The following is a 25,171-nucleotide window of genomic DNA, read 5'->3' as shown; positions in this document are numbered from 1 at the left end:
AGCCTTACTGCGTTTATGGCGTTTGGCTAGTAACAGTGGCTATTGTCCAAACATGGCTGTGCCACAAGGTTTTTTATTTGTTCCTTGGCCATCTTGCCTTTCAGACTTCTTCCTGACCTGCCAGGTCAGGAAAATACTTTTATGGTCATGCACTGCTTGGGAAAAGCCTGGCTTTCCGCAGGCTAGTGCAAGGCTTCAGTGTGTGGTCCCAGGAAAGTGGTGGGGACTGTCCGGTCCCAATCCACATGCTAGTGTCTAAATGTCTGATGTGCATGCTTGCATGAGGCCCACAGTGAGCCCTGATTGGACCACTGCTGGTGTACATGTGTGGAACAGATCTTGCCATTGGAAGGTCGAGTCTGATCACTCACCTGAATTTGGGACAAGATGAGGTGTCCTGCTCCCCTTCCAGCAGATCAGAAGAGGACCAAGTATCCTGTGCAGCTGTAAAGATGGAAGGAAGACCCGTGGGTGATCCCTGATGAGGCTGGCGATCAACTCTTGCTGAAGCCCTGGTGAAGCCCTTTCAAGCTGTTGATCCCAGAAGACCCTTGTCAGTTCTTAGACCCTGTGGACAGGCGGGAAGAACTGGTCCCGACGTCTACCATTGCCCAAGCCAACTGAAGTATTCGGAAGTGTCCCTGGGCCACCAAGTGGGCTGACCAACTACTTAATTGGGCTAGCATGATAGGAGCATCATGGTTCTGCATTCAGAGATTTGGGGACTGTCAGCTTGTCCTACAGAGGTTGTCTCTTCCAAATCTCAGCGTTCCAACATCCAAGGGACCCGAGATACAAGACTGACTTCGACTGCAACAAATGTGTCCTCTACTGTCGCCCTGCAGTGGTGACAATCGCCAGAAATTGCCAGAAACTGCTTTCCCGCATCCAGTCGTGTGCTGAGATGAGGCCTGCACCTGAATGAGTGGCATTCTTCAACTGCAACACTTTGCACCAGCTTCTGTGACTGACCGGTGATTCACTCGAACCTGCAACTCCTGGGCAATGAGGTCCGGAAGAAACAGCAGGAAACGCAACCTTTAACGACTCTCTGAAGACCTCCCAAGTCCCAAGATAAACCTGTACGGGGGTGAGGGGATGAGATACAGTTGTAGTTATCTGAACCTGTCCGCCATTTTCAAGATGTTCCTAATTTTAAAAACTTTTACATTACTTTGTCTTTGCCAATGCTTGCTCGCGTAAGCACTCCAAAAGCTGAGGACAGTTTTATTCGCTAAAATACTTCCATATCTAACTTTTGGACCCGCCTCCACGTCCCCAGGAACCCTCTCCTAACTTTTTCCCCGACTTACAAAACAGTGCAGAACTTCGTGAACTTGGGGCACAAGGCCCCATACAATTTAGGGTTGGCTTTATAAAGGTAGGATTGCAAATCCTGTGGACAGTTGGTGCTCTCTCTAACCATTGGCCTTTCCTTTCAGGTTTTGGTGGGGGGGGGGTGATTGGATTGTTCTGCACCAACTACAGTGAATGTATATATGTTGTATAGTAGTTTAGAATTGCATGATAATATTACTTGCTAGATGTCATTTTACATGTGTTTTCCGGGCCTATAATACATGTGTTACTTTTATAAATAACTGTCTAAATGTAATCCTTGTTTTTTTCACTGTGTGGACTAATTGTGGACCACTGAACCCCACTCACTTCTCCGGAGATGTAGCCTTTGCCTCTCTCCATGCTACCTTGATTGGTTTGGCTAAACTCCCAGAAGTTGCTCCCTACTCACAATAATAAGGGTGACCTCCTAAACATCTGTCCACCAGACCAGTGTTTAGAAATCCATTCTAACAGACTCCAAGGCTACTTCAGAGGTTTTTGTCCTAGGGCCTTGATCACTGAAGTTTCCTCTAATGACTCTTTAGGGCTTTAGTTTCGCACATCTACTCCCACGGGGAAAACTCCTGAATCCCTGCAGGAGGGATATCAGGCAGCACAGACAAGCATCACACTATGCCATTCTTCTGGTAGGGGTCCTGTGCTGCCTTCCCTGGGTTGAAAGACCATTTGCGCTGGGTTTACACTTGAGGTATCAGGTGCTGCGAAGAGACAATCCCTTAACAAAGGGCTTAATAAAGGGTGCTTGTCCTGCCAATACTCATCCCTCACAAGGACACGCTTATAGTCTTGGTTTCACCCACGAGGGGGGATTTGACTCTGGGCACCCAGCCAGACTCTTGTCCCGCACAGTCACAGCGCCACCTACCAGTGGACGGTACATCCCCTCATATCTGCATGCCAAGGTGAGTCAAGTCATGGCGGACCGAAGAAAGGCTAACGTGAAATGTATTTCTTGGGCAATATTGGACAGGGAATTGGCGCTATGTCCCACCATTAGGCCTCATCTTATTCTATGGGGAATCGCTCTGACCCCAGTCAGGAGATGTAAATCGGGATAGCTGAAAACCTAAGCCAGGCTTGCACAGAAAGGTCTGTTCCTACGAGGAACCCGCTCTTCCCTCAACAAAGATCCCTGCAATGTTCAGGTACCTCTACAACTACACCTACACACACACACCTACACACACACAACTACACACACACACACACACACCTTAAAATCTGTGCCCATACCCTTTGTTACCATGTGGGGTTCCTCTATGAGAGAACTCCTGGCTTTTTTGACTTCCCCATCCATGAGATCATTTGTCCCGGAACTGATCAAAAAGATAATCGTCATCGGCTTTGGATACCCAATTGCCACACACACCGGCCCTGAGCACATCTGTATCTCACGCACCACCCATTCCATCGCTGGGTGTTCCCAAAGTTCTCCTGATATCTGCGGCTCCCAAGGTCCACACCATTAAAGCATCGCTCCTCGATGCTTCAGCTATCTCTGCCAAGTCACCTCCACCAAAAAGTTAAACCCTTTACAGGGTAAGCCTCCAGCTTCCCCTGGAGAGTACAATGACAGATGGGCAAGAGGGGCTGCCTTCCTCCTTTGAAGGCTTTCCACAAGACGTTGCTCCAGATTATAGAGTTTTCTTTAGTCCTGCCACTCCCCTTCCCCCCTGGCCTGGACGTTTGTTGAGAGCCCAACACCCCAACTCATCTGCTCTTTAGGACCAGCCTGTGTGGCCCCAACCATAGTCTTTTTCGTGGCACCAGTTTCCTGTGGCTAGGCCACCTTCCTTTGTTTGTAGAACCATGCAAACCTGTTTCACTGCGTTCTCCCGCCTCTTTGGAGTCTTCCTCACAACTGCTTTTACTTCTGTCTTGAGGGTCCTACTCCTAGGAAGGGTGACTCTTTTTCTTTTGTGTTGTTTGGCTTGTCGTTGTTCAGGGTCCAAGTCCCTGGCTGTTCAGATACTATGAGTCGAACCTGGAAATTAAGCATTGTACTCAGCAGGTTGTTTCGCCTTCCTGCAACCGTATATCTGGACCTAACACAATGAGTACTTGCTTTTGGGCCTTGGGTGGTGGTTTGTTGACAGCACCTATACTCTGGGACCCTTTGGCCCACAGTCGAAACTTCTTGTAGACAGGGGTTCAACTGCATTTCCCCATTTGCTTATATTGGGACTCATCCTGCTACACTGCATCTTCTTCTGGGGCTACTGTTTCCCTAACCTGCATCTTGAGCTTTTCATGTGGGTCTCCTCTTGTCTCTCCTGGAGTTTATTGCCATTGGATCCGCACCTTTGGAATGGGGTAGAACTGTGACTGATCTTCTTTGTTTCCATAGACCTAGATTTGCCTATTGGCTTTGTCCATTTGACTTCTATGCTGAACATTTTACACACCTGAAAATCGTTGGGGTATTTACCAGTTCTATGTAATATTTCCGCATATTGAAGGCCAAACACAAAATAATGCAGGTTTTTTTCGTCAGATTTTGTGTTGCCTTCAATTGAGGAAATATGACATGTCTGGGGGCTGGGGGGGATCAACCCCCCCTCTCCCACTCTCCAGGTCCTCCCAAGAAGACTGATCTCCCTGCCCCCTCACCCTCTCCTGCGCTTGCAGGATATTTCACAGCGCCCGTGCCCCCTTTCCTTCCCCGCCGCCTTCCTTCTTTGTCCAAAACATGCCACGCATTCCCCACCACATACACACGAACATGCAAACAAACACACATTTACTCGATCCTCCGCCTCCTCCGTTCCCCACCATAAACATTGACTCTCCCCTCACACAGACAGACACACACACATCACTCACCTCGGGCCCCCACAAATACCTTCTGTTCTGCCATCCCTGTCAGCCCCTGCAGGGGCATGACAGTTTGATTTAGAAAGACTGCTCAGACAACACTCCAAGCTGTCTTTCTAAATCGATGTTTCTTTCTTCAAACAAAAGAATCGAGTTATTCACTCCACACTGTATATACCTGACAATGGAAATTATTTCTGCTTCCAGTTTGGATCCTGTAACGTTTAGAGCAAAGAATAGAATTTTAGATGGACCTGTGTTTTTGTATGCATGTTTAAAGTCATGTCTTCAAGTTCTGCTGTTGCTGTTTTAATGTTTGGACCACTTCTCTTCCCACCCATTGTCTCTGCTTATCATGTGCCTATCTCTTAATAGTGTACCTACAGTATAGTACCGGAGGGTGTTGTGTCTTTTAATGACGATTTACTATTGTTATACATACGCTAGGTAGTTTATCACTGTGTGATGTCTTCTTAACGTACTAATGAAACTAGGTGAGTAAAATCTAATAAAGGTGTATATTGTTCATTGGCACCCTGGGACGGGGAGCTGTGCAATCAGGATGCTGGGAACACAGGCTGCATTCTTTGGTACAAGCCCGCTTTCCACGCAGCCTCTGTTGCCAGTGCCCCTTCCTTGACCTTCCAGCTCCCCCTCACCTAGCAACCGTGTAGTTTCCTACATAGGTGCTAATGGTGTTTTTTTTATTTAAAAAAAAAGAAACATACCTTTCCCTCACAACCTGGCCCGGCGCACCGCTGTGCTGCTGTCCCCTCAGTCCGTTTTCATGTTGAGGACATCACAGTCATCAACATTGAACATTGAACTGCACAGCGCCAGGCAGGAAATGTGCGTTTATTTTTATTGTTTTAATGAAAACAAAACAAATACTATTAGCACCCATGTAGGGACCTACACGAGTGCTAATGGCAATATGCTCTTCGGCGGGGGGCATATCACTTTGCTCAGGTGCTTAACTTGGGTGGCAGGCCATTACCGACAGGGACATCCCGCCACCTCAGGGCATTTCGCCTCATTATACCAGTATACTGCACTTTCTATGGATAAGCGTGTGGACCAATTCTACCTTTGTGTCAGCCTAATGCCCCTCCCTTGAGTTGAGCCAGGCTGCCCTGTCTTGCTATATAGCTTGAGTGGTTTAGCTTGCTTTTCTGTTGTTGGGTGAACTGCCCCGCCATAAGGTTAGTGGTTGTACAGCCCACAGAGTGTTCTTCAAAAACTGCCTTAACAATGGTCTATGCATTTTCACCTCTCTTCGTCATGCTGAAAGTGCTGCACAAGCTGAAGTGCTCGCCCTATGCTACCATCTTCTACTGGATGCCCATTATTGGCCTTCCAGGATCTGGTACTCAGACCTAATTGAACTGGCCTTGGCCACATATTTGAGGAGAACTTCTGTCCCATTAAGAGGGTCAGGATCTTCATGGCGGCGGGAGCTGTGGATATCGGGAGCTATATTCTAGAACGTAGTTGGTATTATATCTGTGCTGCTTGCATATCTTCTAAAGATAAAGCTCTCCCCCTTAATGTACAGGGGAATTCTGTCTCAGACTCTTCCTCCCTCTAACCCAGCTGGATCCTCCTCCTCTGCACTCCTTGGTGCATCCCACTGAGCCCTAGCCTTCTTTGCCAATAGCTATGACGATGTGAGTGCCTTTGTGCTCTTCTACAACTGACAGTTGCTGCTGTTCAGATTCTTCTGCTTGTTTGTGGGACATCTTGACTTCACCCACTGCAGCAGGTCTTCACTCAAGGCCCATCTGTCTCCATTACTTAACTCTGTTGTCGCCACCTGAGGTTCACTGCCACCTGTATTTAAATCGACAGTACTGTGTTATATTGCTGGTGTGGAGGTCCTGCAATCTACCACCTTCAGGGGTATGCCGTGAGAGTCTCCCGATATCTTCGGAGTAAGTGGAACCACCCTTCTTTGCCCATGATTACGTGTCAGAACTGTTAACTAGAAAACCAGACATCTCCTTTGACCACGACATCCTTGAACATGGGTGGTTTCCACAATACTCTGCAGTCTTTTCCATATCCTTGCGGTCTTTGGGCCTTGAATCCATCACTAGTAACCATCTTTACTCCCTTGTGGTCAGTGCAGTCCATCATCCAAGGTACTGCCTCTGCAACTCTGTCTGTTTCTGATATTCTTGGGTCAGCTCTGCCACGTTTCTCTTCTTGGACTCTGCTCATTGAACATGGGTTCATAACTTTTCTGGCCTGGTCCACCAACCTCAGGAGCCTTAAGGTTGTCTTGTCTGCAGCTCCCTTGGAACGCTGGTAATACTTAACTCATTTAACTCATTTGAACTGTTGACTTTGTCCCATTGGTTTCTATGGAGAAACTATTCCCATACTTCATAAAAGTACTTGAGACATTCATCTTTAAATCTTCACTCAATATGTATTCCTATTGTGTTCTAGGAGTTTTCAGAATGCTCAGTTGATTTGTACTACCTTACTTGCAATTTTATATGCATTTCTATGTAAAAACCAAAACTTTTCACTTTTAAAGTTCTCCCAAAGTAGATAATATTGTACTAAACTCTATAATTGTTCCTTTTTCTCGATTAAAGGTGCCTTCCGGCCTTTAAAAGACATTTTCAAATTTTTGTTGCAAATACCTTTTGACTCGCTGGACAGATTTGAATGAAATCCGAGATGCTAATACATCTCATCACTTGCGCCAAAAAAGGAGCAGTCTATTATTCACAAAGGGCATCTAAATGGGTGCATCTCATTGTGTGTTCTTTCCAATAAAACCTGCAGGAACGCTCAACATTATCAACCTGCTTGCGGGCCCTTAGCATTTCTCTCGTTGGATACAGGTTCATCCGGATGCGCATAAAATAATATCGATAATGGGGACTTTTCTGGCGTTGCATTATAGGATGTTGTCTTGTGATTTACATCTGAGAATATGGGGTAGTTTTTCCTCAGTTGCTGAGTTTGATCCAGTCTTTGGACCATACCTTAAGTTTGACTTCCTCAGGGTTCAAATTTGAAAGCCCATCTCCTTAATTCTACTGTTTCAGTCTGCTCAGGTAGATTATCCAGCTGAGCGCTGAAATGGCTGACACACTGTGCTTCCGTGACAGTGTTTAACTGCGAGGCTGATTGAAAGCAACCATTGTTATTTATCAACTGCCAAGTTAGACCTGTATTACACTTACAAGCGGCCTTCAGCACTGTTTTAGAGTAATTTTGCAGGATCTGCACCTTATAAGTGATAATCCAGTTTTCACAGTGTTACTTTTGTCCTTTTAACTGGGCCATTTTATCACCTTTGGTAGGCAGTTGATTATTTGGGTGTCTGCCCTACAGTGCTTTTTTTCTGCTGCTATTTCTTTGTCGTGTGTATGTTTGTGTCTAACCTCTAAACTACCCGTTTTTCTCTTTTTCTCCTCAAAGTCCTGTAACAGGGGAACGTAATTTAAACCCGCATTATGATTAGTTATCCTGGACCTATATTTCTTCAAGAGAAGGGTTACATCAGATGGGTTTATACATAATCTGTTTTTCTTGTGTTCAATCTGGGTCTCCCCAGTCCACCAAGCGTTGTTAGACATCACTACAACATTCAGAGTTAGCTGCAAGAAACAATGATCCCTCTTTTCCATCCAACCAACTTCCAATGTTAGCACCAAAGGAAGCACGTTTTCTGAGACGAAGAAGTAATCCAAGACTCTCCATATGGACCTCTAAACTAGGTTTGCTTCCGTGGAATACCCCCTTTGTTTGTCCATTTAACATATAGAAATCCCGACGGTTAATTTCTTTTAGCCAAATGGAGGCTCTTTCCATTGACGGGGGTCATAGCTGTTTCAAAATCTGTAATAGCCTGTCCATGTTTGTCAATACAGGTTGGGCTAAGGTCACCAAAGATTATTATATAGGGATTGTTTAAGCAAGGGAGACTTTTATCAATTAATTCCATTATTGTTTCCACACATTTGACGATTAAAGAGGATCCCCAGTTTCGGAGTCCATAGTGTTTCCTGGTCTAGGCTTGTACCCACCATTTGAACAAATGGGTTAGAGTTACAGAATTCTATCACAAACAAACCTTGCCCGTTTCTCTCAAAGTTAGTAAGCCAGAAAATGCTCTTCCCTTGGTTCTTTTCTTGGCCGGGTTTAGGTAGACAGTAAACCCATCGAGCATTGGGTTGGTCCTCAACCATGTCTCCTGCAGACATATCACATCACAGGAATCAAAGGCCAAATTTATTTTAGTTAAATAAGTGCGTAAACCTGTGGGTATTCCAAGAGCCAAAGACCAAGGTTCTCCCCTCTCCATGTTCTCTTTCTATGGTTTTATTTGTCCTGTTAGGGCCCTCACTAACCAAAACCAGTCATCCCCTTTTTTGTTTACAGACAGTTCTAGATGCCTCGTTGACACAGTGAAACGTTGCGTGCAGTGGACCTCCTCTATGTTGTCCCTTTTTCCCTGCACCCGCATCTAGAGTAGGCTTTTTTCTTCCCCTAGGGCTCTGCTTAATCCTTCTTAAAAATCTGTACCATCCTTCATTGGGCTAATTGCCCTTTGCTTTAAATTTCGTTCTCTCTTTTCCACAATTTCATTTACCCAAACCTTTAAGACAAAACCCAAGGGAAGAAACAGACGTTTCCAACAATACGTTTTTCACCAGGGCTGAATTTAGATGGAGCACTAACCTGTCTGTCTGAGACTCCTTTGTAAATTCTACAATCTTGATGTCTTCGGCCGTTATTGAATGCAATGAAGGAATATGAGTCTTAAAGGATTTGAGCAATTCAGGATCAATCCATCATCAGCTGGAAGCATTCTTTCTAAAATCAGTTTGTTGCCCCAAGATTTATTCTTTTCCTCATTAGCTCCAAGAGTATTTTGCCTTTCTCCCTGACTCCTCCCAAATGTAAAAAAAGAAAAAAAAAAAAACAGAGCCCTGTTTTAAACCCTTTGGACTGTTGGGTTGCCTCAAGCTATTTTTCTTCTAAAGTTTGAAAGGGATAACTCTATCAGCCTCATGCCTATTCTCCTTTTCAGTTTAAATTTCTTGTTGTCGACTTTCCTACCAAATTGATTATTGCTTGTGTTTCCACACTGCCCTCTAATCTCTGGAGAGCCATTTGGCCCATTATTCTAGGGGACACTTACCTAGGTGGCATGTTACTCTATTCTTCAACAGAATAGGTTCAGATTTTCAATAGATCAACATCTTCAGACTCAGCATAATCTATTTCCCACAGGGTTTCTTCACTTGCTGGGTCGACAAAGGAGTTAAAGTTGTTTGAGTTTGATTTTCTATTTGAAGTTCTCAACTTATCAGGCATTGCCAACTTTTCCTCAGGGTGTGGTGGAGATAGATTTCTCAAAAACGTCTTTTCTATATTTGATTTTGTCTTTTTTGGCTGCAAATTATTTTTTATCTTTCTTTGTTTGGTGTTGTTCTTTCAAATTCTATTTTAACTGTCTTTTCATCTTATTTCTGTTGAATATCTCATAGGCGTTACATGTCACGGCATGTTTCATTAAAAATGATGTCATGGTCTGCCATAGGTCCCTTTCCCTTGGCCGTTGTGTGCGGTTCCTCCTCCATACTTTGGCGGTCTATATCCAGCATCACCAACGACTTTTCAGGTTCCGCATCATATTCAAACAAAAGTCTAGTTTGAAAAGTGTTATGCTTTTTTAATGCCTTTGAGTTTTTCTTTTGTCCTTCATTATATACTATTACAGGACTAAGCACTGTAGGGAGCGTCAACCTGGCCTCCGCTCCTCTCAATCTACAGACCTTATTATGCACCAGAGACCTCTCACAGCCTTTCAGCAAAGGCTGGTTGATTGACAAATTGCGTTCTCTCAATGGTACATCTCTCAGATGGCTTCCATGATGATCTTCTTATCTGACGAATCTCCAAATGATCAGTTCACTTTTTCTGGAGTTGTATATTTGTGTCCACCTCTTTATCCCATATGTTTTGCACTGAATTTATGAAGGATTCTATGAAAATCACTTTGAATGGATCATAGCTAACAAGGTTGCTTGCTCCTTGAAGCTATCAATCGTTTCATAGAGTGAAAGGAAAGGTGCTAATGAAATTGTCAATGCTGACATCATGTTACAGTGTGTTTGTAAAGCCCCAGAGTACGGGCCCGTGGGGGCACCACGTTTTGCATCGAAATGAAGGTTTGGTGAAAATATGGAATCACTTAAAGTCGATGAGGTGGACAGGGACATGTTAAGTCTGTCCTAAGCCCCTTGATAGTTTTTGGGCTTACTGTGTGATCTTCCTCCAAGGCTCCCATGTTTGAAATTGGGGTCAGGTCTTGTATTGCAGCCTATTCCCCCTTCCCGGGGCAAGCTCAGCATTAACCATTCGTCCAATTCCCATGGTTAAGGTCCTCACTTTTTTCTGCAGACTCAGCTCATCCTTTATCTCAGCAATGTCTTTGGATAGGCGGGCTGCTAATTCCGACCACCGCCCCTCACTTCCCCGGTTTGTTTCAGGCTGGATCAGCGCCTTTTCCTGTGCGTTGTTTTCCCTGCACGTTTTAGATGACAGCCATTGGCTTGGTGCAAGCTCTACCTCGACCAGCCCAGAGAGTCTAAGGGGCGGTTCACGGGCTCCCGCTCCACCAGCTCTCTGCCGGGAGCTCTCACCTGCATCTAGAATTCCTTCCCCCTCCATCATCTCTGCATCCTTCAAATCCAGAATATTTCTTACTGGACTAGGCGAGTGCCTGGTCAGAAAGAACCTTGACCTCCACCCCCCGCTGCCCCCCGCCCCACTCCCGGAAGCGCGGCCATAAGATTGCTCGCATACTTCCGCAATTCAGAGTTATCTTTTGCTGCAGTACAGCAGTAGATATTTAGGCAGTCGCTGTACGAAGGGGCAGGCGGCAACTGTTCTTGGTCAGAGGACATAACTTGGGTCTGGGCGACAGATTTGCCCCCAGACACTTCAGTAAATAACTCCGCTAGCGCTCGTGCATCCATTTGTTGGAAGAGTGGGGGCACACTCACCTCCAATTCCTGTACAATGGGCTCTGCTAATACCGTCATCTCCACCTTGACCGACGCTGCTTCATGGAGGCAGAGTTGTTTTCTAGTGCGAGGAGGGTAGTTCGACTCCATGAGTCTCACTAAGTGCAAGGAATGCAAGTTCTAAAATGCTTCTGAGACACAACTTCCCGAAACCAGACTGAAACACGAGTGAACTCTCAGCCGAACTTCCCCTTCTAGTATATCAGCACCACCTGTTTCTACTTCATTAACCTGATCCGGCACTCACTTAGAAAACATCTGTGTTTGAATGTTAGCTCAGAGAAGGGGTCTGCACCGTTTGACACCTAGAGGCCAAACGGAGGCACATGGGCGAGTGGGTGATATAAAGTTAAAGGGGACTGAACTCCTGTGTGCCTGTAAGAGGGTGCAGCAAGCTTGTTAACATGTTAGATAGCATACCAAGATAAACACATGTCTGAGAGATCTCTGGAAACCCGGCACTGGCTGTTTGAGGCCAAAAAGTGCTGACATAGTATTTACTGTATTGACCGTTAAAGGATAAATGCCTATCAAAATAGGTCAATCACACACATTAATTTAGTGCTTAGAAGCGGGAGCAAACGCTAATGAAGCGCTACATAAAATCTTGGTATTTTAGCTTCCCAAAATGAGCTTGCATAGCTTCACAAACTTCTATCTGTCCTCTCATAGTGATCGATTAGAAAAGAATGCGCACAAAACACTTAGACCTTTCTGCTGACACAGTGTGCATACACCAAAGTTATGTGTCACAGTGCGGCCGTGTGATCAGTCACAGCAAAGGGAAGGGCGCTGCAAACCAAAGAATCTCGAAATAATACGAAGGGCCCCTGCCTCCAAAATCCCACGCGATGGCGGCCAGACGCCCCCCTCTGGCACACCCAGTAAAGTGCCCCATATTTAAACATATCTAAATTCCTACCCAGACAATAAAAAAAACAGATTAGAGGAAATAGAAAAAAACACACAAATTTAAAACAAACTATGCAAGTGCAAGGAGCCAAGAAAAGTACAGGAGGGACTCCAGTCGAAAGGAAACGAGTTTAAAGTTACAGAGACGGGTGGAATATTTACCTAACGTGTCAGACTACAGCAGGAGACAGCTAGGCGTGTCAGTGCTTAATTTGTCAGCGCTGCCAAAATGCATTTATCAAAAACGTTATCCATGGTTTGACTGTGCAGAGTGAAGGTTGCCTTGGGCGACGACCATACCCTGCAGTCTCCTGGCCTTATTTTTTCACTCAGTCTATTCACATCCTGAAATAATAAGTAATTATCTACAGTTATGTCCTTTACTACCCCAACGTCTAGGCTCTGACCCTGAGCAATTCCCCTGTCTGCTCATTAATCCGTCACTGGGTTGAAAGTGAGCCAACACATTTGTCCACCTCATCTTTCAAAGGATTTCTAGTGCATTATAGAAGAGCAATCAAAATGCTGGTACTAAAAGCCCCTTCTTTTAACTTCGCCCTTTTCGGATGTCAGTAGGCTTGGCTATTACTTTTGAGAAATATGGGTTTGTGCCACGTGGAAACATACAAAGGATAACCATGTTTGAATGAAGATTTTTCGAATACTGTAGTTGTGAAAAAAATAAAACGTACAGTCAGTTTAGTCCTAAAATCGACCTATAGTGTTTGCGGTAGTGACACTATAGTTAAGCTTACATGACGCTTTACATAGGATAACAAGGGACCTTTGAGCATGATCATGAAAGTTCAACAAAACAAGGCAAAAAATAGGTTGACCACATACAAACTCACATGTAAAAATTCATGGATGATGTCATTCAATAAAGCAACGTGCAAGAAAAGCATCTTTTTGGCAATGAGTTTTCTATAGACCACACAAAACACTTTTGAGAAACATAATTCGATCTGCTTTGATTGATTTTCGAGATGTTCTGCAGAAACTTACAGGAAACTCGTGCATGCGTCAACAATTGTAAAAATCATCTTAGCTAAAGAGGTATAGAGATAAATATTCTATGTGAATTACGCTTGTGGACACACACACACATCACAACAAAAACGACTAACAATAAGCTCAGAGTATGTGTACTGTGAAGGAATCATGAAGCAAGACAGACAACAGATTCAAAGTTCAAACAGACGTGTTTTATTAACTCCAATGTCAGGATGGGTGAAGGCCTAACTTGCCCTATACTAAGGTGGGATTTCCCTACTTAAAAGAAACTAAGGAAGGTCTGAGTCAGAAAGTTCAACAGAAGTCTGCATCCTAAACCTATACTTGCCCTCACAACTAAAGCTAAACAATGTGTGGGAATGTCAGCAAAAAAAAAGAAATAATGTTCAAAATAAGTTCTGAGCTTCTTCCAGCCCCTACCTTACTCTTCAGCCCCCCTTTCCCAAGTTCAAGAAAGTTCCACAAAAGTCTTGGGATTCCCTTTCCCAAGTTCAGGATAGCTCCACAACTCCTCAGGGTTCCCTTCCCGAAGTTCAAGACAGTTTCACAAAACCTCACTATTCCCTTCCCCAAGTTCAAGACAGTCAACTTGTACTTATTCTCTGTCTATCAATGTTCAAAACGGCTCCAGGTCAACTTTACATTTCTTTAACAATTCAGTCAGATTGCTTTCTCTTATTTCACTTCAGTGACTTCTTTGGCTTTCCCAATTGTGTTTCCTTGGTCTAAGCACAGTTGTCAGACCCCACGGTCCAACTACCACAGGTCACGCAACGAGGAACCCTAGGCTCTCTAGCCCACATAGGTTCTTCTGTATCTGTACCTGTGTTAAGGTTCACACTCACTTGATTTCTCCTTGTCAGACCTTTGGCTTTGCCTCAATGTGCCACAAATCCTTTGCCAGTCTTTGGCCTTGTCACTGCGTTTTTGAATATGGTTCATTTCGTGGTGGTTTTGTTCATTCACCACCTTGTTTTCATGCTATCTCGCCATCTTCAATACTTGCCTTCCTCTGGGTTTCATACTGCTTGTGCTTTGCTTTCAAATTGGCAATATCTGAATTTCACACACATTTGTCATCGGGTCATAGCTTTGCCCAAAAGCTTTCATTTAGTTCAGTATTCAATATCGTTGATCTTTTACTTTACCACTGTAGGTTATATTCTCCTTAATGTTCTCTCCACCAGTTGCTTCGGGATCGTTTGATTGTGTGCATGCTTTTTCATTCATTCGGTATTCATTTCGATTTGCCCACAGCCCCCAGGAGCACCCGGCTCAAGTGATTTTCCCTCTTCACTCACCGGTCCCCGTCGTCTCCTCTGTGCAGCTGCGCTTTCGGTTTCGGCTCTGCCTGCATGTTTTCCTTCTACCAAGAGTCCCACTCGCACTTCAGTTTCTCTCTGTATCCCGCCGGCATGCTCTGCTTCCTCTAGCGGATGTTGTTGGTCACTTTGCTTCCTTCTTCTATGTCTGCAACTCCGTCTGTGTTCCTCCGACCATAGAGGCTACCCTGCCTGTGCCTTTTCGCGGCCCGCCTGGTCCTTGGCTCCACAGTACCCTGGTGTCATCTGCCGGTATCGTAGCTCTCCTGCAGGATCCACCTCGGCTGCCTCCTCGCGTACAAGATTGCCTGTTGCTCCCTTTGTTGCTGGTCTCCTCACTTCTTATACACCTGCAACCACTTGACAGGTTGCAGATGTGAGTTCCACATTGTAATGGCCTGGTTGCAATTACAGGAGTACTTGGGACATGCCTGACCCTTACAACACCCTGCAGGCTTCTTCCTCGCCTCAGTACTAGTTTCCACTACTCCTATTCGCCTCTTCCTCATCTCAGTACTATAGTGGATTAAATAAGGGGAAATAAGAGGAGATATTTTGTAATAGCCCATAAAGGGAAGGGGGTTAGGTTGGTTGTCTTAAGGGAAAAGGGGATACCATGTCTCGCCTGTGGATATCCTCTTCCCAATCCCTAAGGACCCCCCAACCAGGTGATCCTCCATCGCTTCTCCACCCCCAGGGTCAGGATCCAAAAGTGATAGCCTTTCCCTGGCCACCTGATAATAGATCCAAGGAGAGTAGGTGTGAGGATACCTTCAGCTTTCTCACAGTACGCAGATACAATATGTTCGAATCACAAGTAAGCACAATATTCATGTAAAAAATGCTTGGAATCTATGTAAGCCAGTATCAGAAACTCAGAATTTGCATATTCAGACACTTTATGTTCTGAATGAATATGCATACAAACACACACCCCACACAAACACATGCACATAATTACCTCCTCCCAAACACACACACAAACACAAAAAACACCAGGTAGCCTCTATGGTCGGAGGTACAGGTGACCAAAAAAATATGTAAGTCTGCAGGTTCAGCATGCACACTGCCACACACAGACACAACAGATACAAATACTACACTTGGAGCATGCCCACTGTGATGATCCTTCAGAGGACATCACTTCTCCCCAGAGGAGAATCTCTTCCCATTAGGCTAGGGCGGTGAGGCCACTAACAAATAGTCCCCATAGGGGTTCCTAGCAGACAGGAGGATCTCATGGGGAGGGACTTCTCTCTTGGGGATAAGGACGCAATTGGAAGGAACAACCGCTGTGAAATCCCACCACGTAGGCTGACGATAACACCCAAATTCTATCAACATAAAATCACGTCCGAAACTGTCTGTTATTGTGAAACATCGAACCCATCTAATGACAAAAGTACTGAGCCGAAGAAGCGCTGAAAAACGCTACATTTAAGCGGGACGAAAGTTAGAACTGCTTTCAATTGGAAGGACGTTAAACTGAGGCCGGCCCTGCTATTTAAACTAAACAGCAAACAAGGACTGTGTTGTTTGCCATCCTCTTCCCATCCCGCAATGGCCCGTGAGGTTCTGGCAAGCTGGAAGCTGTGACGTGACCGGAGGAAGAACCAGGCGACCGAGGAGGCCGCATCATAGCCTGGAGAGCTGGTGCAGGGCTTTGGGAGATGGCAGCGAGGCTCATCTCCAAGGCTAAGAAGAGAAACAGCAGAATGCCCAGGAAGTGTCTTGAGAGTCGGTTGTGAACCGGTGTGATAGACCTGCAGAGACTGAGAGATGGTGACACGACCTGTAGTGGGTGGACCTTTCCCTCCCACAATGGTGCAGAGACATCTTACTGTAGCCTACAGCAAAACCGCATAGGTGACTATCAGGAGAGAGTGAGAGACTGTGGTGAAGGCATAACCTGTCACAACAGGACCAAGGCGTCCGACAGCTATGCCCAGGTGGTCCACCCTAACTCGATGTGGCGAGAGGCAAGAAACAGAAGTCACCAAAAGGAAGAAGCTGAAGAAGGAAGAGTGAACCCCCAACCCCTCTCAAAACCGGTGAAGAGCTCCCAGGAGGCGGTAAAGGGACACATACAAGTCCGGGAGGGGGCCGGGAAGTTACGAGACTGTAAACCATAAAGAAATAGACAAAAACATAAACCACGTGTGACTCAGTTCCCAGGCCAGTTCCACAGAAGGGTGATACTGGAGCATCAAGAAGAACTCCAGGGACAGCTTCATCCTCAATACCTTCAACTCTCCCTTCCTGACTATCTTCCCTCTCGAGCTCTTCGCTCATCTGCCTCCAACTCCCTCAGGGTCAGTCGCTTCTCCAAGCAACGAGTTGGTGGTAGATCTCGCTCTTCGGCTGGGGCCTCCCTCTGGAACAGCCTCCCTGCCTCCCTGAAACTTGAGGAAAACCATCTTCGGTTCCAGAAGCACCTTAAAACCTTCTTCTTTGCTTCTGCTTTCTCTCCCCCTCTCCCCTGCTGAAGTCCTGGCCGATACTGATACTGCACTGGTTACCTGGCCACCCATCTGATCTCGGGGCCAAGCCCTGCCAGTTGCACGCCTGCACTGCCTCCCTGGCAACCCCTGCACATGGGGACGGTTTTCTGTATCCCTACAGTCCCCCCCCCAGCACTTATGTCTGCACTCACCCTGCACTTGCCACCAGCTGGCCGCTCTTTTATTTATCTTGTTATTTTATTATCCAATGTACTGCACTTTCCCCTCCACCCGCACTTTTCTTTTCCCCCTTCCTTTACACTTGTGCGATCTAAATGACACCTGGCCTAGTAAGATCGTTGTCTGTCTTCCCTCTGTTCCCCCTCCCTTGCCTCGTCGCGCCTTGAAACACTTGTGTATAGGCGCTTTATAAATGCCATATCATAACATATCGTTGCAGTGGGGACGGATCAAGAAGTGTAGAAAACCTAGCGATTGTGAAGGTCTCCCTTTTGGCGCCACAGACCTTATTAAGAACTGCGAGAGACATTGGGGAACCAGCTAGGAGAAGGGAGTCATTCTCCTAGTTCCAAGAGAACTTTATGCAACTGTTTATTTTTCTGTTGGTATATGGAGAACGTTTGGAGAGGCGTTTGGAAACTTTACATACAGGAGAAGGGAGTCATTCTCCTGGATTACTAACAGTAGCTCGACTTTATAGTGTTTTGTTGTAGTGACAGGGATACAATAGGAGCCCTTGTGACCGGGGCGGTGCCTCTTTATTTTGACTCACACAGACTTCCTGACGAGCACAGAGTTTCTTAAATCCCCTTAAAGTTAGGGGTAGATAGGTTTGGTTTATTATTTAATCAAATTCTATATCAACCACAATGGCACCACTTGGTCAGTCTCATAATTCCTTGTCACCACAATACACACATACAATATAACCACACAGTAATCAAACAAAAGTACATATTTACAATACACTCAGAATATAAGTACACACAGACAAGAAGTTAACAACACAGACATAAGTAAGAACAATAGCCATGTAAAATATGCACTGATTATAAGAAAGCATGGACAATACACTTGCATTATGCTTATATTTGAACAGTATGTCAAACATACACGCTGCACAATGTTCTACAGATATGTGGTGAACCAGCCACTTTTACTCCCTAAAAACAGGCAACTCCTCTCACCAAAAAGGAACAATATCAATAGAAAACAACAAACAACACAAATATAGGTGTCTTCTTCCTGCTTCCAGCCATACACCCACACAGCTTCCAAAAGTAGGGTGTAAAATACTCAATCTCCAAAATCTTATCTGAAGCTCTGCTAGTCCCCCATGTACACACATACACGCACTCACCAAAAGCACTGCAAATGAATACCGCTAAATATGCACGTATTGACAACTACAAACAACATGATGCGAATATGCGCATACACATACAATATGTTCAGAATATAAGTAAGCACAAAAGCAATTCACACACACACACACACACACACACACACACACACACACACACACACACACACACACACACACACTGTAAGGAACTCATGGTGGCAACAGTAAAGACAGACACAAGTGATCACAGTTCAAGGGTGTTGTTTAAACTGTAGGTTGGAAAAACACCTAATATTAACACTAAATCTAAGAGGCGAGCAAGCGTCGACCACCAAATGAAAATAAGGCAGTCCTAGTGGCAGCAGTCCTAGTGGCATTAAGTCTAATAAAAAAGGGCCTATACTAAGAAACCTATTGCCAAACCTTCCAACTAATACAAAAAGGGTTTGGGATAGTACTCAGAAAAATAAAGAAGTGTTCACAAATAATACGTCAAGACGTTGTAGCACGAGCCGTCAGTTCCTGGTTCAATGTCTCAGAAGCCTCGACGGCCAAGTCTCTTTTCAACAAAAGTCTGTTGCCTTCGAGGATTAGTAATATAACAAACAAACACAAAGTTCCGTGGTCGGTTTCACTCTTGTCAACCCACTGTTTCTTGGGACTTTAGACGTGCCCCCTTCTTGTCAGCATCCCGTTTCCGGGTTCACTCTTTCCAACTTCACATTTGCATTCTATTTCAATGCTTGCTGGATTCACTTCCCTTGATTTCTAACAGTTCTTAGATCAAAGACCTGTACAGTGATCTTGCTTGACCTCCTGTATGACCACTTTGACCTTGATCTTGATGGCTCTCTTATGGCCTTCTGGTAAACTGTAGTTTCATTCACTCAGAGATTGACCAGGGTTTCTCGGAGCAGCCCCCATGTGGTGCCGGCTCTCTTTTGCAGCTACTCGCCCTTTTACACTGTTACTGTTTAAGCTTTTCTTACTTTGCGACTTTCATTCTCCACAGGCGGTGCTTATCAGCTCTCTCCTTGACTCACCGGCTGCGATTAACCGCTTTGGCGTTCCTCTTTAACTGGAGTCAAGGGCGGTACCACGGAAGCAGGAGACTCCCTCGCTCCAGCTCATCAGCTCACTCTGGGTACCGTTGACATCTGCTGCAGCACACTTGGGCTATTGTCTTCGGTCTTACAATTCTTTCAGCAGAGGGTACGTGGGGTTTTATCGCAGAGGGCAAGATCGCGCACCTCCTCATCAGCCTCTCCATGTTTGCCGTCTTCCTCCTCCTTTTGAACTGCCGAGTCTTGATAGCTGTCTCGTTGTGCAGTCTGCCTTGCTCGTACTGTGCTCTCTTGCTCCACTGTTTATCCCTGTGGGGAAAAGGAAGGGCCATCAGGTGTGTGTGATTTAAGTCGATTGCCTGACCTTGCCTGACTCTTGTGTCAGGGCATGTCAGGTAATCCGTTTTATTACGGGTCCATTGTCTTTCATGACGTCAAACAGTGTTCGGGTTGGAAAGGGGAGTGGTATCCTACGGGACGGGATGGGAAAGAGGTGTTATAGGGACTTATAGTCTTTGTTCTGGGGGGTTGGTGATTTCGGAAGGGTGGCTTTTGGAGGGTTTGTGGGAACTGTAATTGTTGGTCACTTTCAACTGGGAGATCGGAAAGTGAAAGGGACAGGATTAGTAGGGTTTGCGGGGCCAACGGGAATAGCTGGGATTGGGAAATAAACACGGCGGATTGTGGGAACTGTAGTATTTTACAGGACCAGGGTGGGAGTGCAGAAAATAATAATCAGAGGGACGGGAAGTAGAATGAATGCGAGAATTCGGAGAATAGTGAACCGGAAAACAAGGATTCTGAGAAAGATGGTTTTTGAATGCAACAGGGTGTGTGATGGATTCACCAGAAGAGGAGGGGATGGTGGATTCTCGAAAAGGACGTTTATCAGATGGAAGGGAGGCCGAGTTGATACAGCCAACAAAAGCTTCGGGAACCTCGTCCTCCTCTTCCCTTTCTCCCGTATAGTGCTGCGTCTCACCTGGGGCATTCCCCCGAGCACAACCCCGGGCTCCCTTACCCAGGGAGTGGGATCTGAGAGCGCCAGCCCTCCCCAGTCCACCTCAATAAGGGCTTCCAGAGGGTTACTTGGGAGAATACCCTAAGGTTTCTCACACCGCACACACTTACCAGCCTCACCCTCCCAAACACACACTTAACATCCCACAAATGCAGACACTAAAAATACTTCCTATTAATATTGGGAAACACACACACACACACACTATACACACACGAGACACAGAAGGAAAAGTACTTTTTTTTTTACAGGAGTAAAGATTACAAAGCCCATCAGAGTAAAAATTAAACTTTACCTCACAACTACTTCAGTAGACTTGCTTTATTTATTAGCATCCTCTGCCATTATGGTTAAAGTAGGTCTTGTGAAGCAGTGGTATAGTGTGAGTAATGGCTTGTTTTGTAGTTGGATGGATTTTGTTTAGAGTGAGGGCATGATTATGAGTTTCGTAGTAGTGGTAAACCATCCGGTTATTACCACTACAGCATATTTTTCCACACAGGCATACTATGATGTTCATAAACAAAACTCTTGTTTAACGATTGCTTTTTTTGTGGAGGTTAATACCTTAAAACGAAAACATTAACGCATGCAATAATTACAACATGCAGTAAATACCCGACCCCCATCCAGTCCTATAAGATGACTGCATGCAGCCCTATGGGGAAAAGTAGAAAGCTCTGCATGACTTAGAATCATGCAGTACTTTCCAGTGCCTGGTATGTACCACATGGAGTAACAGTAAATGTATTTGATTGTGATAACAGTAAATAGGTTTGGAGGTATTACTAAAGATAATACTGCCAAACTCACCATAAGGCCTTGAGTGGTTGACGTAACCTTATTGTTTGGCATTGTTTGTACACTTTTCTTTTTAATTGGGAGTGTTGGTTGTAACTTTAATGTTAGCTTTCCCAACATATGCAGTCTCAACCTTTTCTTAATTAGTAACCCTGATGTGTTTTTCTGCACACATATAAATCAGTGAAATGCTTTATAGAATGGCTGCAAAGGAAAACAGACCCTCATGTAGGCCACAGAAGAGTAGTTTAGGTCTATGAGCAACAGACTATGAATGCTAACAGGTTCACCCACAAACCTTGACCTTAGGTCTGACAAGTAACTTTCTGCAAGTTCAAAATGTCACTAGTTCACAGAAAGGCTGAAAGTATGGCTAATGGACAGACACATATAAGTTACACACCAAAGAGAGTTTTAGCCGATTAAGTGGCAGAAACCAGCTTTAACCCAGTGTCTAAATCATTGAGACGTAAGCTTGCCCCAGGCATTAACTCTCTCTGTTTCCAAAGGAGAAGCAAAGCCCACATTTCAGGATGGATTATTTGGAATGATGGTCATGGTTAAGATGGAAACCCACGCAGAAGGAAAGACTCCGGCATGCTTTGGGTCAATGTGGAGCAGAAGAGCTCAGAACATACTGCTTGCCTATGATCGCAAGGCTGCCATGTAATGAATTCCTCACACTCAGTGTGAAGTGATGTGCCGATTGCTTCCCTCCCTATTATTGAATATACAGTGTCAGCATATGCATTTTGCAGTGCTTGCACAGTAATACGTCCCTCCAGTCCAGTATTGACTGCCATAAGGTTTGCTTAATTCCATTTGGTTGGAAGAACATGGTTTATAATATACTCTTTGTGCATAATCACAAAACTGCAATGAACTCAATCCATAAACATTCCAGTGCCGAGTGCTTTCCTTTTCTTGCCATGTAACACACGATCTCTGAATATGTTTGCACAAAATCACCAGGCTACACTGTACCACCATTTGCTGCGTGTGTTCCGTCCTATGGTTGGAACGCAAAAGCTCAGAGGCACTTTGCCAATGATCACAAGATTGCACCTCATTGACTCCCTTCACCTCCATGTACTTATTCCTTTTTGTTCCGCTCTATCGAAAACACAACCTCAGAATGTACTGTTTGACCAAGGATACACAGTAATGAATGTTTCTTCCTCCTAGTCTCAATTGTTTTCATTTCCTCCTTCTAAAGGACAAGAGCCTTGTTCCCATGGTGTTGCGTGGGGTTACACTCCTGCACTGCCAGGAATCCTTACCTCTCTAAATGCTGATTGCTTTCCTTTCCTCCCCCTGAATGCAAGAGTTGTGAATGCGCATATCGCCTGAGATCAAAAGGTGCTGAATGTTGGTAGTAAAAATAACCCACCCATCAGACACCACAACTTTACTGCAAGAGCTGTGATAATATGCTTTAAATGCAATATCAACTTGCACTTTTTGTTATACATTTTGTAAGTTATTTTTAAATGAAATAGCACAAGGCAATTCCACAGTACCAATTGCACAGCAGCAATAATTAAGATACAGATATGCAGATAATAGCACCCAGAAAGGTCCAAGGGAAGGACCTACTAGCATACAAAAGAAATGTCCCAGGAAGAGGAGGTGTGGGAGTTCAGATAAGCAAGGTTGCGATTCAGCAAGGACTCTGTAGAAGGAGAAAGACAAAGAAGACTGGAGATAAGTGAGGGAGAATGATCATCAGAAGTTGGCAGGTCGAGGATATCAGGAAGTGGCAGTAAGATACCAAAAGGTTCTCCTGTCAGAAGGTGGAATAAAGAAAATATTAGGAGACATTAGGATGTAGCTTTCATGAACATCTGGTGAGGGGGTTGAAGGAAGTAGATACCCGGAGGCATATCAGAAAGACAACATGAGGTGGTAGGAGGAAAACATTGGGCGGTGGTAGGAGTGAGTCACCAGGAGGTGATAGGACAAAGACATCAGGAGGAGGAGGTTGGGAATCAGGTGGACGCTTGAAAGGCTTGCGAGGTGGTAGCTAGCGAGAGCAGGAAGGAATGAGTGGTGACACGTAGCCCAATGCAGGATGCAGGGGTGAGACCCCAATCAGAGGCATTGAACCCATGATGGGAGGTGGAATGAGCATGTGGTGTAGTATTAAGGAGGTTCACGACCAGTGGAGCAGTGGAAAGGTAGTGCAGTGGGTAGAAATCAGGACAATAGAATAGGGAGGCGTAAGGCCCCTTAAAGTTCCTCGCTTGGAACTGGGACAAGCAAACCCAAGTGGCTCTGTCTGTAACTGAAAGCAAAACCCCACTGACAGAAGAATCAAAACGTGAATAATTCAGAATATGTGCTGCTCTCATTTTGCTATACAAGTAAGTTGTAACTTTTACTTTTCTGCCGTGATGCAGCAGTATAGCGTCCAGATGTATGTATATTAGTGAGCATTGCCATTAAGCACTGTGGGACAATCAAGAAGTCAATGTGAATTAATTCCGTAATAGTAAATAGGTTATGATATGATATGATATGACATGTATAGCTCGCCTATACATAAGTGTTTTAAGGCGCGACGAGGCAAGGGAAGGGGAACAGAGGGAAGACAGACAACGATGTTACTAGGCCAGGTGTCATTCGGATTGTGCAAGTACAAGGGAAGGGGGAAAAGAAAAGTGTGTGGGGGCGGAAAGTGTAGTACATGGGAAAATAAATAATAACATAAAATAAATAAGAACGGCCAGCTGGTGGCAAGTGCAGACATAAGTGCTGGTTTGGGGACTGTAGGGATACAGAAAACAGTCCCCAGGTGCAGAGGTTGCCTCAGGGAGGCAGCGCAAGCGTGCAACTGGAAGGGCTTGGGCCCGAGATCAGATGCATGGCCAGGTAACCCGTGCAGTCTCATTATCAGCCAGGCCTTCAGCAGGGGAGAGGGGGAGAAAAAGCAGAAGCAAAGAGGAAGTTTTTTAGGTGCTTCCGGAACCGAAGGTGGTTCTCCTCAAGTTTCAGGGAGGCGGGGAGGCTGTTCCAGAGGGAGGGCCCCAACCGAAGAGAGAGATCTGCCACCAACTCGTTGCTTGGAGAAGCGACTGACCCTGAGGGAGTTGGAGGCGGATGAGCGAAGAGCTGGAGAGGGAAGATATTTAGGAAGAGAGAGTTGAAGGTATTGAGGCCGCAGGCCCCAGAAGGCCTTGTGGACGATGCACAGGGTTTTGAACTTAATCCTCGCAGCCACTGGGAGCCAGTGTAGAGATTTCATTCCCGGAGAGATATGATCCCTGGGATTGAGGCCAAGGACAAGTCTTGTAGTCCTGTTCTGGATGAGTTGCAGAGGGCATAGAGTAGAAGCAGGCAGATTTAGAAAGAGGCTGTTGAAATAGTCCAGCCTGGAGAGAACCAGGGCTCTAGAGACAGTGAGCTTCTGGGAGAAGGAGAGGAAAGGAAGAATACCTCTGAGGAGGTGCCGCTGGTAGTGTGACTTCCTAGAGACGTCAGAGATGTGAGATAAGAAAGAGTGTGGAGTTGAAGATGACCCCCAGGTTTTTAGCCTTGCAGCTGGGAGCAGGAAGAGGGCCAAGAACGGCCAGCCAGAGAACTACAGGAAATGAGGGAGTGCCGATGAGGAGAATCTCAGTCTTACTGGCATTAAGGCAGTGGTCATTGGCGACACACCACTCCTGGATAGCAGATAGATAGTCAGAGATGAGGGATGGGGAAGAGGTGGCCGAAGGTAGCCTGAAAATGAGCTGAGTGTCATCAACATAGCACTGAAAATTGGGGCAGAGAGTGGCGATGCGGTTGGCAAGGAATGCCAGGTATTGGTTGAACAGCCAGGGAGAGAGGTTAGACCCCTGGGGGACACCACGGGTAGAGAGAAAAATAGCAGAGAGGAAGGACCCAAGTTGCACCTGGGAGGGTCAGTCGGAGAGGAAGGAAGTCAGCCACGCCAGGGCCTGACCGGTGATACCTAGGTTATCACAGAGACACTTTAGCAGGATGGTATGGTTGACAGTG

General features: G+C 45.4%; 1 protein-coding gene and 1 long non-coding RNA gene across 8 annotated transcripts in view; one reads left to right on the top strand and one right to left on the bottom strand.

Moving 5' to 3' along the window:
- Window positions 1-11,316, bottom strand: part of LOC138520989 (uncharacterized) — a 162,600-nt gene extending 151,284 nt beyond the window's left edge. Inside the window, exon 1 of the long non-coding RNA XR_011282902.1 lies at window positions 11,211-11,316. This is a non-coding gene — a long non-coding RNA (uncharacterized lncRNA). The remainder of the gene's footprint in view (window positions 1-11,210) is intronic.
- SCUBE3 (signal peptide, CUB domain and EGF like domain containing 3) overlaps window positions 1-25,171 on the top strand; it is a 785,923-nt gene that overhangs the window by 444,654 nt on the left and 316,098 nt on the right. The window lies entirely within an intron of this gene.

This window comes from Ambystoma mexicanum, chromosome 13 (assembly GCF_040938575.1).
Source record: "Ambystoma mexicanum isolate Mex_15411 chromosome 13, UKY_AmexF1_1, whole genome shotgun sequence".
NCBI classification, from domain to species: Eukaryota; Metazoa; Chordata; class Amphibia; order Caudata; family Ambystomatidae; genus Ambystoma; species Ambystoma mexicanum.
Note: the sequence above shows the minus strand (reverse complement) of the source record. Positions and strands in the feature narration are given on the sequence as shown.